General features: G+C 37.5%; 1 non-coding gene across 1 annotated transcript; it reads left to right on the forward strand.

The window, feature by feature from the left end:
- The first annotated feature begins 6,647 nt into the window (after positions 1-6,647).
- Positions 6,648-6,754, forward strand: LOC138387889 (U6 spliceosomal RNA). The gene has a single exon (XR_011234005.1). It is a non-coding gene; the product is annotated as a U6 spliceosomal RNA (small nuclear RNA).
- The last annotated feature ends 6,216 nt before the right edge of the window (positions 6,755-12,970 follow it).

Raw genomic sequence — 12,970 nt, forward strand, 5'->3', positions numbered from 1 at the left:
GTCTTCAAACCTCTACCAGGATAATATACCACGGGTAACATAAACTCAACAAACATATCTAAAATTGAGTTCAGAATCTTCCTACTTTCAAATTGGCTCTTTCCCCTGCATTTCATACCTCAGTTAACAGAATCAACATTTATCTAGCCACTCAGGGTAGAAACCTCAGTGCCTTTGGACTTCTCATTTGACTTCCTATCTCCACAACATCCCGTTGAATCTTCTTCTAAAATTCCTATAGTGTCAATTCATGTGCAATTTTCCATTCCCAGTGACACTCTACTAGTTTAGTCCTCACCATCTACCACGTATCATTTCTCTATTTGTCCTTCTTTTATTTTTTAAAAAATTGAGATAAAATACACATAGTGTAAAATTTACTGTCTTAATCATTTTTAAGGGCACAGTTCAGTGGTAATAAGTACATTCACATTGTTGTACAACCATCACCACCATCCATCTCCAGAACTCTTCATCTCACAAAACTGAAACTCTATGTCCATTGAATACTAACTCCCATTCTTCCCAGCCCCTGGCAACTACATTCTACTTTCTGTCTCTATGAATTTAACTACTCCAGGTACTTTGTGTAACTGGAATCATACAGCATCTGTCTTTTTGTGACTGGCTTATTTCACTCAGCGTAACATTCTTCAGGTTCATCCATGCTGTGGTGTGTAGTAGGATTGCCTTTCTTTTAAAGCTGAATAATATTCCATTGTATGTATATGTCACATCAGACACTTGGGTTGTTCCATCCTTTGGCTCTTGTGAATAATGCTGCTATGAACATGGGTGTACAAATATTTCTTTGAGACCCTACTTTCAATTCTTTTGGATAAATACCCAGAAGTGGAATTGTTGGATTCTACTTTTTATTTTTTGAGGAACCACCATACTCTTTTCCATAGTGGCTGTACCATTTTACATTCCTACCAATAGTACAAAAGATTCCAATTTCTCTACATCCTCCCTAACACTTTCTTTTTTGGATAGTATCTTTATAGGTATAAGGTGGTTTTGATTTATCTTTCCCTAATGATTAGTAATGTTGAGCATCTTTTCAAATGCTTCTTGGCCATTTGTATATCTTCTTTAAAGAAATGTCTATCTAATTCCTTTCCCCATTTTAAAATCAGATTTTTTGTTGTTGAATTCTTTATATATTCTGGATACTAACACCTTATCAGATATATATAGATATATAATTTGCAAATATTTTCTCACATTCCATGGGTTGCCTTTCCACTCTGTTCATTGTGTCCTTTGATGCCCATAAAGTTTTAAATGTTGATGTAGTTCAATTTATCTATTTTTTCTTTTGTTGTCTGTGCTTTTGGTATCATAGCCAAGAAACCATTGCAAATCCAAGACCATAATGCATTCCCTCTATGTTTTTTACTAAGAGTTTCATAGTTTTAGCTCTTATACTTAGGTCTTTTATCCATTTTGAGTTAACTTTTTATAAGGGTCCAATTTTATTCTTTTGCATGTGGATATCCAGCTTTGACTATACCATGCATTAAAAAATTTCTTTTCCCTTTGAACAGTCTTGACATCCTTACTGAAAATCATTTGACCATATATATGAGGGTCTATTTTTCCAGGCTCTCTATTCTTGACTCCATTGGTCTGAATGTCTGTTTTTATGCCAGTACCACACTCTTTTGATTATGTAGCTTTATAATAAGTTTTGAAATCAGTCTACTCATCCTCGTTTTGCCCACCACTCTGCCATGATGGTTATCTTCTTGAACCCACATCTGATTCTGTCACTCCCCTGCTGAAAACATATCTGTGTAGAATTAAACACTCTTTAGATATGGCCACAGGCTACTTTCTTAACTTTTCCTCCTGCCATAGCCCCATCCTCTCCTCCCTACAGTCTATCCCACAGAAGTACCCAGAACACAATATATGGTTTCTCTCCACCTGCCGCATCCTACACATCTGTGCCTTCCCCTACTGTTCTTCCCATCCTCCACTCCCAGATGACAGCAACTTTTTCCTCTGAGATCCTATAGCATTTTGTCATTATCAAAGCCATTGTCACATTATATAATAATAAATTGTATAGAGCATACCTCCTTTCACCCTGTAAATATTAAGCTTCATGGTGCCTTTGCGCTTGCCTTGCCCAGAGTTACCACATCTGTCTATTGCAGTTATACAGTGAAAGTGGTGTTGATATGTAACACCTGTGCTCAAGTCCTGTGCTAAGGACTTTATGTGTGGTATTTTATTTTACCTTCAGAACAGTTCTATGAAGTAGATACTATTAGCAGCCTTATTTTACATATGAGGAAACCAAGGCTTATACATAGTTACACAGCTAATTAGGTGTAAGAACCAGGGTTCAAACTCATAATCAGCTGTCTCCTAACCCATGCTGTTAGCACTAATTTATGGAGCCACTAAACAGGGATGGCTGGTTACTGTAATACAATAGGATCCAGAGACTTACCTACTTTCTTATGAGCCTGGAAATGATTTTATCAGGACCCCAAAGTTGATCATACTCAAGGTTGCTGATATGTACCAAGCTCACTAACTAAACCATAAACTACAGTATCAACTAAATTATAATGGGAGGATTCCTTTCCAGTGACTAAGTTGCCATGTTTTGGTTTCCAATGTCATGGTATCCGGGAAAGAGAATAACTCTTCTAAAAGAAGCTAGGAGTCAACACAAGGAGAATGTGATGAACTTGAGGAGTGTTTTATCCAGGCCTTGGTAAGAACCACCCCTTCTCCACAACACTGCAAACTACAATGGAGCCTCTATCTATATTTGACAACTTCTGGTGCTCTCTCCTGGACCATGCAAATTAAACAGCACATTTTGCCCCTCAAACTCCCCTTCTGCATGGTTCCATGATACTTATCCTCATTTTTGCTCCTGAGAAATTGAAATATCTCAGCTTTCTTGATTATCACAGTTTTCAGTTCTGCTGCTTTATAATTATATCTGGCCATCTGATTGGAATTATGGATATTTCTAAGCTCATCATGAGTCATGTGTTCATTGACATGCTCTTGGTGTACACATGAAAATTCTCACCATTATGTGTGGATTTAATTAGCCTTTTTTCCTTTCAAATTTCCAGTGAGCAGCTAGAATTCACATTCCCCCATAACTAGGGGTATTGCTATTACAGGCTGTGTGTCTGCCACTCTTGCCTGATATAGTTCCTTAAGAGATTATGTCTTACATATTGTTAAACATATAGGATTTAGTATAATGTCTGCATATTAAAGACACCCAATAAAACTTTGTCAATAAAGCCTTCCCATCAATATCAAGGAAGATATTGAATAGAATGAGTCAAGTGCTCTGAAAGCAATGCCAAAAGTGGGGTTCTAAATATCTTTTAGATAGAAAGTACACTAGAATAAATGTTTGATTTTCCAAAACAATTGCTTTAAAAGGGATACTCATATTTATATGTATACATTGGACTATATTTCATGAAATATGTAATTATATTAAGTTATAATATATCATCAAACTTGATAATGTTCTGATAGTGTACAGTTGTTTCCTCGATGTGTTGAAGAGGCTCATGTCTATAATAAAGGACCTAAGTAAGAGGTCCCAGGTGAATTCAATAGATAATAAAGAATGGACTGATACTAAGTGGGACTTCTTTGTAATTTTCCACATTGCTTCTCTCTGGTCTCTGACTTTGATCTCACTGCCTTTGAAGGAGGAACTCATCTACCATCTGGTATAGTCATTAATGCCATAAAATCAAAGACTTTCAGCATTCCATCTTCCTATACACATGGTGGAATTGTATTTTCTACACCCCTTGTGGTTTACTGGGGCCATGTGACAAGCTAGTTCTGACCCAAGAGTTCAGAATGCAGGTATCATGTGTCTATTCCTGGTAAAGCATTTAATTGCTCTCTTTTCCCTCTAGCATAGCAAGTATTAGTGCTCAAAGTGACTGCCACTCTGTTAGCCTAGGTTCCTGATTAACTATCATGAACACAATTCCCTACTAATTTACAATGGATGTATAGCAAGACCAAGAAATAATTCTTTATTGTTTTAAGACACTGAGATATTGGGTTCCATTGTAACTGTACTATATCTTAGGCTATCCTGACTGATACTCACAGATTGGCTATCAAACCATTGGATTAGAAGGGAAAAAAAGTAGGCTCAGTTGAGTTTAACATCCTATTGCTCTATGTACCATCACTTAAGAAGGGGTTCTAGAAAAGAACTAGAATGCACAATAGAGGAATACATGATAAAAGATGAAATGATCCTTAAAAAGCAAGTAGATCAAACTGGAGTAATCTGGTTAGGAAAGACTGTAATATATTTTACCCTAGGTTCAAAGGAGAAACACTACTTTTGAGAAATGTCATGATGAAAGACACAAAGACACTGAGAAAAATGGACAGACTAGAGGGCCTTTTGACCCAGTGAATCTTTGGGATGTTGTGGATTTGTGTGGCTATGCCTTATGCTACTAGAGAGAGTCAAGTTGTGATCCACCTAGAAAAGAATGGTAAAAACAATAAACTTTATTAATGCAAAGAATTACTAGGTTTTAGCCAAAGCAGTGCTTAGAGGGATTTTTATAGTTATAAATGCCTATATAAAAAATAGAAAGATTGCAAATTAATAATTTAACCTATCATTAGGAAATGCAAATCAAAACCACAATGAGGTATCATCTTACCCCAATTAGGATGGCTACTATCAAAAAGACAAAAAATAACAGGTTGCAGAGAAAAGGGAACGCACACACTATTTGTGGAAGTGTAAACTAGTACAGGAACTATGAAGAACAGTGGGGGGGGGGTCCTTTAAAAAAACTACAAATAGAGTTACTATATGATCCAAAAACCCACCGGGCATTTATCCAAAGGAAAGGAAATCAGTATATTGAAGAGACATCTGCAGCTCCTGTTTATTGCAGCACTATTCACAATAGCCAAGATATGGAATCAACCTAGGTGTCCAAAAACAGATGAATAGATAAAGAAAATGTGATGTATACACACAATGGAATATTATTCAGCCATAAAAAGAATGAAATCCTGCCATTCGTGGCAACATGGCTGGAAATGGAGTACATTATTTTAAGTGAAATAAGCCAGGAACAGAAAGTTAAATACCACATGTTCTCATTCATATGTGGAAGCAAAAAAAATGTTGATCCCATAGAAGTAAAGTAAAAAGTAGAACAGAGGACCATAGAGAGAGAGTAGGAAGGGTACGAAGAAGGGAGGGATAAGGAAAGATTTGTTAAAAGGGTCCAAAATTATAGCTAGATGGGAGGAATAAATTCTAATGTTCAATAGCAATGTAGGATGACTATACTTAACAATAACACATAGTTTCAAATGGCTATAATGAACGTTCCTAACACAAAGAAATGCTAAATGCTTGAGATGACGGATGTAATTACCCTGATCTGATCACTATATATGTATTGAAACATCACTATGTACCCCATAAATTTGTACAATTACATGTCAATTAAAAAATAAAATATAAGTCTTGCCTTCCACTAGAAAAAGAACAAACTAAACTTAAAGCAAGCACAAGAGAAAAATGATTAGAGCAGAAATTAATGAAATAGAGAATATAAAAAGAATAATGAAAAATAAATAAAACCAAAAATTTGTTCTCTGAAAAGATCAACAAAATGGACAAAGCTTTAGCTAGACTAACTGATAAAAAAGGAGACTCAAGGTACTAAACTCAGGAATGAAAGAGGGCACATTACTACTGACTTTACCAAAATAAAAAGGATTATAAGTAAATAGTATGATCAAATGAATGCCAACAAATTAGATAACTTAGGTGATAATGGAAAAATTCCTAGAAGACACAAAGTACTGCTGCTGAATCAAGAATAAAGAGAGAATCTGAGTAGACCTATAATAAGCAAAGAGTTTTTAAAAACTTCTCACAAAGAAAAGCCCAGGCCCTAATGGCTTCACCACTGAATTCTACCAAACATTAAAGAAGAAGTCATATCAATTCTTCATGACTGATTCCAAAAAAAAAATATGAGGAAGAAATACTTCCCAATTCATTTTATGAGGCCAGTATTGTTCTAATACCAAAATCAAAGACATCGCAAGAGAAGAAAACTAGAAGCCAATATCTCTTATGAATATAGATGTAAAAATCCTCAACAAAATATTAGCAAGCTGAATCTAGCAACATATGAAAAGAGTTATATATACACCATGACCAACTGGGATTTATCCCAGGAATGCAAGGTTGGTTTCGTAGCCAAGAATCAATTAGTATAATATGCTATATAAATAGAATAAAAACAAAACCCCTATGATCATCTCAACAGATGCAGGAAAAAAAGCATTTGATAAAATCCTATACTTTTTCATGATAGAATACTTAACAAAGTAGAATAGAAAAGAATTTCCTCAACCAGATAAAGGATATTGACAAAACATCCACAGCCAACATCAAACTTAATGGTGAAAGACTCAATGCTATCCCCTTACTATAAACAAGGATTAAACAAAAATGTCCACTGGAGGGTGTAGCCAGGACAATTATGCAAGAAAAAGAAATAAAAGTCATCCAGATTGGAAAGAAAGAAGTAAAACTGCTTTTATTTACAGATGATATGATCTTACATATAGAAGATCCAGTGCTCGCCTTGGCAGCACATATACTAAAATTGGAATGATACAGAGAAGATTAGTATGGCTCCTGGGCAAGGATGACACAAACATTTTTAAATTATAAAAAAGAAAATAGAAAATCCTAAGGGATCCACAAAAAAACCTATCATAACTAAGAAACAAGTTCAGCAAGATTGCAGGATATAACGTCAAAATCAATTGTATTTCTATACATAGCAGGCTCTCAAATAACATTGTTTCATTGGACATCATTTCATTATAACATAGATAAGAAAAAAATAACATTGTTTCATTGGACATCATTTCATTATAACATAGATAAGAAAAAAATGGATTCCTGGCTGGGGCCACAGTCCATGTGGAGTTGACATGTCCTCCCCGTGTCTGCATGGGTTTTCTCCAGGTACTCCTATTTCACGTTGGCATGTCTAAATCTAAATCCAGGTACTCCTATTTCACGTTGGCATGTCTAAATCCCAGTCTGCGTGAGCGTGGGTGTGCATATGAATGTGATACACCTGTGATGGAATGGTGTCCTTCCCAGGCGTTCCTGCTTTGTGCCTTGAGCTACCAGGAGAAGCTCTGGCTACCTGAGTCCCTGAATGGGAATAAGCAGGTAAAATAGTTTTCTTATTTGCTTTTAATAATCTTTCTGAAATGTATGTATAGCTCACATTTATTTCAGTGTTTAATATTAAAAGTGTTTAGGTCTTTATTTAGAAGTTTGGTGATGTTTTTGTGACCAGAAATATGCCATGGGAACTTATTTATATCAATTAGTATCAATTAGCCTATAGTAAAATTGGTTTCGTTATATGTTGTTTTCCTTAAAGTTGCAATTTGCAAGAACCTATCCATGGTGCTAAGTGAGGACTTACTAAACTGGCAATGAAAAATCTGCAAATGAAATTAAGAAAACAATTCCATTGATAACAGCATCAAAAAGAATAAAATACTTAGAAATAAATATAACAGAATAAGTGTAAAACTTGTGCCCTGAAAACTATAAAGCACTGTGGAAAGAAATTAAAGCAAACCTAAATAAATGGAAATATATATCTTTCTCATGGGTTGAAAGACTTAATATTGTTAATATGACAATAATCCCCAAATTGGTCTACTGATTCAACACAATCCCTATCAAAATCTCAGATGGCTTTTTTGAGGAAATTGACAAGCTGTTTCTAAAATTCATGTAGAAATGCAAGAGACCAAGAATAGCCAAAACATTCTTGAAAAAAAAAAACACTTTCATGAAAGTTGGAGCATCACACTTGCCAATTTCAAAATTTACTAAAAACTTTAGTAATCAACACAGTGTGGTAGCGGAATCAGGATAGACATATGTCAATTAAACAGAACTGAGAGTTCCAAAATAAACCCTCATCTTTATGTCCAATTGATTTTCAAAATGGTACCAAGGCAATTCAAAGGGAGAAATAGTCTCTTAAACAAACGGTGATGGGATAACTGGATACCCACATGCAAAAGAATAAAGTTAGACCCCACCCTCACGCCACACATAAAGATTAACTTCAAATGGATCACAGACCTAAATGTAAGAGCCCAAACTAGAAAACTCTTAGAAGAATGTGTAGTAGTAAACTTTGTGACTTTGGGTTAGGCAAATCCTACTTATATACTATACCAAAAGCACAAATGGCAAAAGAACAAAATAGATAAAGTGTACTTTATGACACAGCACTTCAGAACCACTAAGATGGCTATAATGAAAAAGACAGACAACAAATGTCGGTGAGGATGTGGAGAAATTGGAACTCTCATACATTGCTGATGGGATTGTATAATAGTCGGCTGCTTTGGAAAACAGTCTGGCAGTTCCTCAAAAGTTTAAATATCTAGTTGCTGTATGACCCAGAAATTCTACTCCTAGGTACATACTCAAGAGAATTGAAAACATATGTCCACTTAAACACTTGTACACAAATGTTAATAGCAGCATTATTCATAATAGCTAAAAATTGGAACCACCCCAAATTCTATTAACTGATGAATGGATAAATAAAATGTAGTATATTTATACAACAGAATATTACTTGCCAATAAAAAGAAGTATTATATGCTATAATATGGATACATCTTGAAAGTATTATGATGAGTGATAGAGCCAGTTGTAAAAGATCATACATTATATGATTCCATTTACATGAAATCACCAGAATAAGCAAAACTATAAGGATGGAAAGCAGATTAGTGTTTGGTCAGTGTTGGGGGGATTGGGTAGTAACTGCTAATAAGTATGGGGTTTCTTTTTATAGTTATAAAAATGTCCTAAAATTAGATTGTGGTGATGGTTGCACAGCTCTGTGAATATACTAAAAACCATTGAATTTTATACTTTAAATGGATGAATTGTATGGCATACAAATTATATGTCAGTTAAACCATTAAAAAAAAAAGACTTGCTGCCTCACTGTTGAATTTCACAGTGATAGAATTACTGTGGGTGTGGATACAAGTATGCCTCTTCCCTAAAGGAATATGCTTGAGAAATTAAGAAGTCACAGGAAAGATGAGGCATATTAAAGATGATCCAGGCAGGAAAAAAAAAAGTTCAGGCCTGTTATATATTGGTAGGATAGGAGACTATCTCCTGGGTATGATTACGCTATTAATAGATAGGTAAAAGTGGAGAAGATTCATTTAAACAATAAAGGCTGTGAAAGTTGTCAGTACCAAAATGGAGTCACTCATGCCAAACCTAACAAAATGGAGCCAGGAGGTCATAAGTGAAGGGCCCTCAGGTGTATGTGCCTTAACAGGAACTGCCAGGAAGAACTTTCCCAACCAGAAGTTCCAGTTAAAGCTACTTCTAGCAACCACCAGTATCACCAAAGAACAAATGCCACCAACTGCGATAAGCCCCTGTAGCTAATGGTTTTTGTTTCAAAGCAGCTTATGTGGATTTCTCCTTTTTGCCTTGAAAAGTGTCCCTTTTCCCCAACCCCCTTGCTATTCTCAAACAACCTCTTTTTTTTTTTTTTTTTTTTTTTTGAGTTGGTCTTTCTGTGGCTAAATTTAGTTTGATGATGCTTGTGGTAGTTCTAGAAATACTGATTTCTTAACAGTCACCATGCGAGGAAAAAATACAAGTTCCCCACCACACAAAGCGGGACACTGTGCTGTGCTAGCTTTCAGGGCTCCACAAGATTGTTACCAAATAGATTAAACAAATGCCACAAGATAATTACAAGGCACAAGAGCTGTGCCTTGGCATGTCCTTGAGGCAGAGACAACCAGTGTAAACCAGCCCTGACTGCTGTAGAACTGCTTTAGCTGACTGACCTACAGTACCCTTTAACTAATTGTAATACTAAAGTCTCCCCCAATGAAGAATTGTAATATCATTAACATAACGTGGGTTATGTAAAACACATGATGATTGGACTGCCCATGCTTGATTTGCTTCAGTGTAAACAGGTGATCTTACCATATAAGCTCTCTAAAGTGACTCAGTGGGAAAGGATTTAAGGCAACACTGGGTAGGTGGGGTGGCTCTTACTCTCCAAAAAGCTTCTGTAGCTGCCCAGGAGTGAGTGTGCCAAGAGTTCCTGTCTTGCCCAGGAGTGAGTGCCCTGTGAGTAACCTCGAGAAACCCATCTGACTGGCCCAGCGGGACCTGTCTGACTCATTCTTTCCTCTCTTGGCTCCATCTCAGTTGGGGGGTGCGGTGGGGAGAGGGCGTGTTTCTATACTGACCTGGGATTTTCCCAAAATACCATGGAGGACTCCACAAGACAAAAATCTATGTATGTCAGAAAAACAAATATTTGAGTATTTTTTATTTGGACAAGAGAATTTGACTTTAATGTAAATTCCTTTGAATTTTTATATCTTTGGACTTCAATTTTCAAGGAGATTTAACCTTGGGCCTTTAATTTCACCTTATTGAATTGCATAACAGGAAGCAGTTATAGCCACAATTTTGGTCATTTTCTTGCGGAGTATTTTCCTTTAGTTATTTACTCCGTCTGCAGAACCTCTCCTGAGCCAACGTGGACAATATGGCTGCACATAATTAGAATGGGAAGGAGACCCGGGTTAACTATTCAGCTTTCGGTACCGAATGGCCCTAGAATTGATTTAATTAATACACTGTTTTGGCCCATTTCAGAGCTTTCTGGGGCACAATCAATATTGACCTCTGTTGATTCAAAACGACCCACAAAAGAACAGGAGTTGGTATTAGGGGAGTGACTGAATAAAGGGTAGCAGCAAGGCAATCTAGGAACTCCGGACCTTGGGGGATGGCCATGCCCCCACTGGCCTTGCCAGTGAGTTAGTTAAGTGGAGAGAAGAAAAAGCTGCAGAATGTTGGGGTTGGGAGCACATTTCCCGGGTTCGTGTTTCCCGTGAAAGGACCTGGATCAGTGCAGCGCTTTTGGCCTTCCCGCCCCTCGCTCATGCCTCCCCTCTCTGCCAGGTGGGCTAAATAAGGGGAAGCGACCGGCTTGGGCAGCTCGGTGGCTGCTCCAGTCTCTCTGGCCCGCCACACCATGTGTACCCTGGCTGACTTGGGCCCTGCCCTTGGAAGCCTGCGGTTTTCCTGCGCTTACTGAGTGGGCACGTCTGCTTAATTGCGGGGTTTGGAATTAGGAAGTCATGGTTGTGTTTCCCTCACCCATGTCTCCAACTGAGACTTCTTCAACGTTAAAGGAAATAATTTGATTTCTGTGTGTTGTCTCCGTTGCCTCTCTTCAGTTGGCCTGGAATTCAGGTGGGGAAAACAGAGGCTATTTATCCGCTTCTTCAAACTGTAATATATGGAATCAGAGAAGGCTCTTTCACAAATGAGACAGCCATTGGTCTCAGTTTTGAAACATGATTCAGACTGTAATAGTCAAAAAAAGATAGAAAAGTGACAAAGACGCACATGTGCATGGTGTGTCCAAGAGACCCCAACAGTGTGGTATAGCTAGAACAAAGTGTAAGAAGAGAAAGAGGCAGTAGATAAAGCTCGACAGGTATTCAGGGAATAGAGAGCTTATAGCACAGAGGGTTATATCAAGGTCACAGTTCCTGCTGAGAAGCAAGTCTGGGGAAAGACAGAAAGTAGGACAGTTCTCTGGGTCTCAGTAGCAGGAACTGGGGCAGAGCCTCTTTAAGGCCCTGTCGTAGGAATGACACGAATCCAATCACCTGCATCCTTGCACAAAGCCACTTAAAGTCTCAAATTCTGGAAGAGACTGACTATATGCTTCACCCTGGAAACTTGTATAGTGGAGAGGGAGGTGTCAGGGAGGGCATTTTGACAGTTCTGCTGGGACCACATGGAATGGGAGAGGGGCAGTTCCCCAAGGGAAGAACTAGAGGCTATTACTGAAGAAGAGAAAAGAATGCTCTGCAGGAGAAAATGTCAAATGTCCACTACAACAGTTTTATAACATGCTAAAGCGTTTAGAATTTAGTCAGTTACCACTTACTGAGTTCATACTTGCACAAAGCAAGTGTTTCCCAAAAGTGTCCCATGAAACTCTTTCCCTGAGATGTTCTTAAAATATAGATCCCAAGATCAAATTAAGTTTGGGAGACACTGCATGCAATGTTTCTCCTCTAAGAGAATTATGGGCATTTGCAGGATAAAGTCTAGGAAGTTCCTTAGCAAAGAATCCTGTTTAACTTTATTTAACTCAATCATGTCCAAACTTACTTGACTACAAAAATCCTTTTTAAAAAAGTCAAATATCTATTAACATCCCACAAAACTTATTTGAAATGCCCTTGGGAAGTATTGAGCCCTCTCATTTGATTCTCAAAGCAATTGTGCAAGGTATTTTTATGCTCATTTTACAGATGAGAAACCCAAAACTCAAAGTTATTAAAAACAAATCAACAACAACCACAAAAACTCCCTCAAGTTTTCTGACCTCTTAAATGGGACACAGCCTAGGTCACAGACCTCAGATGCATGCTTTAGCCACCGTACCACAGCCACCCAGCCCTAAGAAACACCAGAGAGATTTGCAGCAGGGGAATCCATGACTGCTTTTGTGCTTTCCCGGGATCCTCCGTCAGCGATATGGAATCCACTGCATGCAGTGGGAGTGTGTGCGTGAGTGGGATGGAGGGGTAGGAAAATAGGCTTGGTGATTATTGTGGCAATTTAGAGAGAAGTGGTAATGGGGAAACTGAACTTGGGTAGCAGCGGTGGAGATGGAAAAGAAAGTGTGGGAGAGGTACACAGGAGTCAGTGTCATCAAGACTTGGTTACTGATTGGATGTAAGGAGTGAGGGATAGCTCCTAGGTTTCTGGTTTGGATGAGTGTATATGTATAGGAGCATCTTTAAAAACATAAGCAATTCAGGA

This window comes from Eulemur rufifrons, chromosome 1 (assembly GCF_041146395.1).
Source record: "Eulemur rufifrons isolate Redbay chromosome 1, OSU_ERuf_1, whole genome shotgun sequence".
NCBI lineage: Eukaryota > Metazoa > Chordata > Mammalia > Primates > Lemuridae > Eulemur > Eulemur rufifrons.